The sequence below is a fragment of the Zootoca vivipara genome, chromosome 8, assembly GCF_963506605.1.
Source record: "Zootoca vivipara chromosome 8, rZooViv1.1, whole genome shotgun sequence".
NCBI lineage: Eukaryota > Metazoa > Chordata > Lepidosauria > Squamata > Lacertidae > Zootoca > Zootoca vivipara.
The window spans coordinates 68559352-68567151 of NC_083283.1; the positions used below are offsets into that span (position 1 = coordinate 68559352).

At 41.0% G+C, this 7800-nt stretch overlaps 1 non-coding gene across 1 annotated transcript; it reads left to right on the forward strand.

The window, feature by feature from the left end:
* The first annotated feature begins 5053 nt into the window (after positions 1-5053).
* TRNAR-CCU (transfer RNA arginine (anticodon CCU)) lies at positions 5054-5128 on the forward strand. The gene has a single exon. It is a non-coding gene; the product is annotated as a tRNA-Arg (tRNA).
* The last annotated feature ends 2672 nt before the right edge of the window (positions 5129-7800 follow it).

A 7800-nucleotide genomic window follows, 5' to 3' on the forward strand; every position in this document is an offset into this window, starting at 1 on the left:
TACCATTGTTGATGGTATTGAAGGCTACTGGGAGCTCCAGCAGAACCAACAGGGACACAATCCCCCAATCCAATTTCTGGTTTAGGTCATCCACCAAACCAAAGCAACCCAAGGCACCTCTCTCCCATAACCAGACCTGAAACCAGAATGAAATGGTTCTAAAGAAACCTGGCACTGAGATGCTACGACATGCTCCCGTATCTTGCCCCCAAATGGGATATCGGAAACTGATCGATAATTATCCAATAGGGACTAATTCAGGAAGGGCTTTTTACATCATCCACAATTATGCATCTTAGATTAGGAGTTCACAGCCAACTCAAAAGGTCCTGTACTGACCACCTGGAAGACAGAAGGTGAATCGCTTGCAACATTCTTGTGAGTTTGTTTATTCATTTTGGACAGATTAAGGGGATGAGTTACAGTGAAAGAATGTGAGGACTGCTGCAGATTCATTGCTGCTCAGATCACTGGACCAACCACTCTGAGAGATAAAGATGACATCCATCAGAGGAGTTTCAGAACAAATGGCTTAAGTGCAATCTGTCACATTTCTTATATTCCAGGTGGGCTGTAGAAGGCGAATGGAAGAGATGCTCGCTGTGTTCAAGGTGGTGCCCTTCAAATATTGTTGGACTCAATTCCCATCAGTCCCAGACAGTGGGTCAGAGTTGATGAGACCTGTAGTCCAGTCACATCTGGAGGGCCCCACATTGGCTACCCATGTTTTACAAGGTAAATCCAGAACCAGTGGAACTGTTTACCAAAAGCAGCAAACGCAGAAGGAAACTGTTGCCGTAATAGGAAGGGTGCAAGGCTAATACAACGCAATGATCAATGGGTCATTCCCAATGAGTTTAGTCCCACAGTGATGACTAGTGGTTGCCAATCCACCACCACCCTGGACATGCTCTCTGCTCAATGTTCTGTCATGATGAAGCATCAAGCAGAGGAAGCTTTAGAAGAAGGGAGTGGCAGACAGCAGTTGCTGCTCCTGCAGTTGTCTGTTTTGCCCCCTATAAAACTGGGGTTGATGTCAGACCAGTCCTCTGTGCTTTTGACACACAGCAGGAGTGTGGGTTTCTTTCCAGCCCAAGGGTTGCTTTCCCTGTTGGGCAAACTCCCAAGGAACACATGATAAGGGTGGGTGGAGCATAGGCAAAAGTAGGCGGGGCAACAAATGTAAATTTTGCCCCTTTGTCCATTAGGCTGGTTTCTACACTTACTCACACCTCCATCCTCCATTCTCTATCCTCCATCCATAGACATTATTGCAATTCAAAGACACATTCTAGCCAGGCAAAAAACCACTTGATGTAAAGCAAAGTGAAGGGTGTGGCTTGTGGATAGGGTGTGTGGCCTGCAGATAATTTGAAGGGCCAGATGACAAGGCCTGGAGGTCCGCATTAAGCCTCTGGGCCTCAGTTTCCCCAGCTCAACTAGTGGGACAAGTTGGAAGGACATTTCCTTCACACCTAGTTTGACCCTGTCATGATTATCCTTGTTATAACAGGTTAATTTTTCTTATGCTCTTGTTGCTCATTTTAAGAGGGGAGAAAAACAACTTTTTTAAAAGAAATGTCATCACTGTATTGTTTTACCCAATGTGGAAGAAAGGTAATAGACACTATTGTTCTTCCACCATCCCCTACAGCCGTACTAGGTGGTTTTGTGATCTTCTCCATTTTAATCTAAAACAGCTCTGCTGCTGTGAGGCTGCGGAGGGAGCCATCACCCCGCAACTCTGCCCCTCCTTGATGTGCACACAATTCTCATTAGTGCCAATTAATAGGCAGTGGACGGAAAAGAGAATCCCAGGGTGTTTATAGTTTTCATTTCTCACACCAATGCATTTAAGGAAAGTCTCAGTATTTCCATAAAGGAGATTGTAAAGTTTCTTTTAAGCATATATCACTCATGTAAGTTAGAATTCTAAGTCTGTTGCCATTGCTTCGATTGGGATGCTCAGAGCTCACTGCTTATGAGCGGGTCCAGTTGCAATCAGTGCTATTTGCTCTTATGCATGCTTAAACATGGCCTCAGTGTGTTTCTTACCAATGAGAAAATGGGGGTGAGGGAAGGAATCTTCCAGCCACAAAAGTATGGGCCTAAAACATCATTTGTTAATTTGTTTGTTTATTGATGTTTCCATCTTGCTCCTTATCTTCTTCCACGAAGCTCAGGGCAGCATATAGTTATTCCCTCGTCCCGTTTTATCCTTTCAACAACCCTTTGAGGTAGTCGAAATAAAATATAAAAAATCCTTCCAGTAGCACCTTAGATACCAACTAAATTTGTCATTGGTATGAGCTTTCGTGTGCATGCACACTTCTTCAGATAGGTTCATCACAGAGCTTTTTCACAGCGCAGGTTGGCCCATAAAGGCAGATGGGATTCTGCCTCAGCATCTTCAGTCTGGCTTCAGACAGCCCCACCTGCCCATCGTCTTACAACAAGACCAGATGAGATAGGATCTTATACTGCTGAATTTATTAGCTTTGTTGTACAGATTTTGGAAATTAGATTGCTCTTTGGGAGTTACAGTTGAAGTACATAAGAATTATTATTTGGAAAACTGTTACAACCAAATAATAATAATAATAATAATAATAATAATAATAATACCACCAGCAGAATTATGCATTGGATTCCTTTGTGGAACAGGAATTCAATAATATGAAGCACTGGTCATTCCTATGCTGGATCACAAAGCCATCTTCCTAGCCCCCTCACTTGTCAAGCTTAGATCCTTACCATACTCATCCAGATCTTATTCCTGGTTCCTTGTCTTCTCCTTCTTGTTTTTGATTTTTCTTTCAAATAGAGAGAAAAAGCTGCTATAGAGTGGAGAAAGGAAATGTGGTTGTATGAATGAGTTCCAAAGTCACCCATAAAATTGATTATTTGATGGGTACATGGTTGTGAATGTATATCTATTGGCCTCAACTTGATGGGTTACAAACCGGCAAACTGATCTAAAACTTTCCCCCAATAGCAAAAGTTAATATATCCCCCAAATAAAACTACCCATCACCTATTATGGAGATCCATCTTGACAATGCTGAAATGCAGTCTGACTGTTAACTGCTTTTGGCTTTACCAAGAGTTAAAGCATATCCTCTTTGTGACATCACACATGACATCAGAATGGCATGTTTGCATTCAACCTAGACTATCTCCATGCCAACAGCAATGGCCAGTAAGCTTCTGCAACCAAGTAACCATCAGCCTGACTACCCAGTTGTTTCTATCTAGACTACTGGATGTTTATTTTTTGATCTTATAATCAAAGCCTGAAGAAGAGCTGTGTATAATCTGAAAACCTGCTTCCACTGTTAAATAAACCTAATTGCCAGGGACAGGGCAGAGGAGGAATGGTGGAGACCTCCTCCCCATCCTGACCCTTCCAGGGAGGAGAAATAGGAAGGCAGTTTAGATTTACAACAGGAAATCAAAGGAGGTCACAGCTCAGAGGCAGATGAGGGGGGAAGTTAGGAAACAATGGAAGAGGAGGAGCAGGCAGAGCCAGAGCAGCAGGTGGCTGACACATCGTCATTAGAAAGCATTCCAGACCCTCCATCTCCCAGAATCTGGCAAACCTTAAAGTAGGAGAGCAAAGAGCTCAAAGACAGAGGGCACTTAATAGCACCCATAGAGGAGATGATGAGAATGATGAATGAGGGAGAGGGAGAGAAGGGTGTGTGTAGAGATTCACTCAGGACAACGCCATTATCCAAGAGGCTGACTTCTATAGCCTTTCTCTGTAAAGTTTGAAATTAAAAAGGACTGTAATAAACTTTTCCTTTTCTTGATACTTTCCTGGGCAACCAGCCAGGAGCCGCTGACATAATTTGAGTGAGTCACAGTGATTTATTAAATCCACAGATAGAATTCAATGTCCAGTTCCATTTCTGTCAAACATACATTGGTTACATCAAAATCTGCCCGGGTCCAAATACACAATGATAGGTCAATAGTTTGATATGTGTCTGTGATAAGGATGTGTATACATTTTGCACTAAGGTTTTGTAGTCCTGAAGCTCCATGTACATTTATGCATAAATGCTTTTTTTTCACATCTATGAATATTTCAGTTGATATTGCATGGGCAATGCATGGGTATGGTTCAAAAATCTCATCAATTCTCGGTACAATATGTGATATCATGGATTTGGATGACCAAAACCATGTTAATCAGAATATTCCTTCAGTCTTTTGTCATAGTGGAAACTGACATGTCAACTTTATTTCACTTATTTGGAAGAATAGGAGAAAAAGAATAGCATTAAGGCACCTGCCAATGCCTAGGTTTCCATGCTTTACAACGTATTTTATGTTTCATTAGTATACAATGTAGCTGTTGGAACCAATTGAATTTCCTTTTCCCCCCATTGTACTTACAAGAAATCATATTACTGTGTGAAAAAAGTAGAGACAATAAAATGTAAATACTTTCTCACGGGCACTGCTATTGCCTGTTTAAGTTGAAAATTGCAGTCTTTAAGGCTCATTATTTACTGTATTATAGCCTTTTATAGACAAGCATATGGTTAAGTTATTATTGTCTTATTTTTTTTTTAAAAAAAGATGATTTAACTAGCAGCTTAAAGCTTGTTTTCTTTTTAAAAAGGAAGTTTGTGGATTCATGCACAAACTGTATAATAATTACTCCTTTCAGAAATCTAGATACATCCTCTCTCTCTCTCTCTCGCTTTAAGGCTGCAAATCTTACACACACTTAACTTGGAATTCACAGTTGCCTTGTAGGGCTTATTTCTACAGACACTTGAGGAATTTTCTGTGTGCTTTGTGAATTCTAATATCAATTGGCCCGATTCACATCTACTGGGCTCAAATGAATTGAGTTCCCTCCCAGGTTTTTCACTTCCCGGATGGTCTGATGCAGTTGTTGGCTAAAAAATATACATATTTTGAGAGAAAATAAATTGAGATGGCATATTTTGAAATTGTGTTTGAAAATATGCTTTTAAATATTATTTCCTGCAGATATTTCTTCTAATCAGCAAAGCATTGTAGAAATAAGGTAGAGCAGGTTTAGTGATAGCTCAGTCAGTAGAGCATGAGACTCCTAATCTCAGGGTCGTGGGTTCAAGCCCCACATTGGGCAAAAGATTCCTGCATTGGCAGGGGGTTGGACTAGATGACCCTAGTGGACCTTCCAACTATGATTCTATGCTTCTGTGACTTACGCCCAAATAAAGAGGTGGCAAAATGTGGGAGGTAGAAGCAACTGCAAAATGTTTTCTCTTTCAAATTAAGCTGCATATTATATATATATATAAAAGCTTGTTTTCATGCAATTATTAAGAAAATGAAACTTTAGTCATGCCCAGCTGAGGGTATTAACTTCCCGAAAACCTTTTCTTTAGAGCTTACTGTTTTGCTGGCTCCCTGAAAAACTGTCTGACATGCATTGCATAGCCCCAGTCTAATCAAAAATAATGTCATTTTAAAAAAAATGCTGCATAGGTGTTTCTTTCCACTAGACTACACACAGCATTTTAAGTTCCTCTGTAACTTTTCCCACCCCCCTTTGGGATCGTGACGCTTGCAGAAGGCGTTTCATGCTTCAGGAAGCATAGATTCACAGGCTGCTTGGGTAACCTTAGAACAGCACAATGCTAGGATGCTCTGCAGAAGGGAATCCGTAGCAGCAATGTGCCGACCAGCTGGGACTCTTATAAGGGAGAGTCTTGGTAAAGGACACTTCATAAGTGTCCTTTATAAGGACACTTGGTCATGTCCCCTAGTCACCAGATACGTCCTTTCAGACTGCAGGAGAAGGGGAGGCCCAGAGACTTTAATGAAAGGGACAAGGTTCCAAAGTAGGTTTTAAAACAGGGGTTGGGGGATCTTTTTCAGCCGGTTTCCTTTCAGGAACTTGACCAGGGCCACTTTCCCTTCAACTTTATAAAGACCACGTATCTGAGGAAGTAAAAATAAATAAATATAAATCATTGCCTTACTGTGCGACTCTCAAGCATGGTTGTTGATGAATATGTTTCACTGTATGGGAAAAAAAAAATATGTCAGTTCAGCTTCTTCCAGTTTGCTATTTTTTTTAAAGCCCTCAAAAACGTTTGCCAGCATTTTTGTGTACATCTCTCCCAATGTACACATCTGTGCATGCAATTAAACCTATTATACACAACTTGCAAACCATTTCCCCTGATGTAAAACAATTTTGTAACTGTACGCATTTCCCGCTAATATATGCATTCTTATCTATGATTTCCACAAACATATACATTTCTGTACTTTTTCCAGTGGGGTGCCAACTTGAATAAAATATTTTTTGGAGGGGTAGGTAAGGCCAAATTTAGGCACTTTAAAGCCCATTGTTTTCAATAGGAAAGTTCAGCAAGTGTCTTCAGCTAAAGGGGGCTTAAAAGTGCCATCACTTTGGCTGAGCATGCCCCCAAGCTTTCTGGGGTTCTTTGAAGCACAGTACAGGCATGAGAGGCTTAAAAGTTATCATATTTGTTCATGGTTCATAAGCAATTCTATTTACGAAAAGCCAGGGACTCTCCATATTATTCCATATTCTTGCCTCTGGAAAGACCTAGACAGTCTTCCTCCCTGCGGGATTTTCCTTTGCTGGCTTGAATATCCAGTTACACTTCTCTCAAACAAAAAGGCAACTCTCCGTAACAATGCCAGTGAGCACAAGGCACCACAGACAGTTTATATTATCCAAAGGATGTTCAGTCAAACACATTACCCCAGTCATGTGGCTCCAGAGCTGGTGAATCCTTTCACCTGACCACATATTAATGATGTGTTACAAGCAAGGTATGTGAGCCAATGAACTTTTAAGCTCATAATGGGCTGTACTGGGGTGGGGAATGCTAACAGGATGAAACAGAAATTAATGCAGGGCTAGATCTGTAATTAAATTCCCAGAAACAGAAAATGTAAGAAAGGTCACCAGATTGGCATGTGGAGAGTTACCGAGATTTCTTTTCTCCCTGCAGAGATAGGGAAAACATTAGAGGAATTCATCTTGAGGGGAAACGTTCAGGTTAAGATCGCTGGGAGAAACAGGTACCTGTTTGACAGAGACTGAGAATTATTATGCACATTAAAAGCCTTATGAGTCAAAGCAATTTGTACGTGTTGAGTTACATAACACATGAATGCAAGCACTTTTTCCTCTCATGCCGTTGGGCCTGCTCTCACTTAGACAAATTACCCCCACCTCACTGAACAACCCTTTAACCGAAAGTCTCTTTACCTTCCCCCTTAAAATTTTAGCCCAGAGTGTCCTGCGGGGGACCTTTGTGAGGGGGTAACTAGTAGGTTGGAGTCTCAGACAGGTTTTCTTTAAATAAACAATAAAGATTTATTTAAGGCAAGATAGTAAATAACACAAATAGATTCAACTTAGGTTACTTCAGGAATACAGTGAGATTTCACTTTAATTCATCCTCAGTTGTTTTTGTGTTGTAGGTTTGGTTCCTTTATACGGCGATACTTTCTTTCAGTTATCCACCCCCTTTAACAATCCTGCTCCTGAGGTACTTTAAGCTGGGGATGTTTAGCCTGGAGAAGAGAAGGTTAAGGGGTGATATGATAGCCATGTTCAAATATATAAAAGGATGTCATATAGAAGAGGGTGAAAGGTTGTTTTCTGCTGCTCCAGAGAAGCAGACACGGAGCAATGGATTCAAGCTACAAGAAAGAAGATTCCACCTAAACATTAGGAAGAACTTCCTGACAGTAAGAACTGTTCGCCAGTGGAACTTGCTGCCAAGGAGTGTGGTGGAGTCTCCTTCTTTG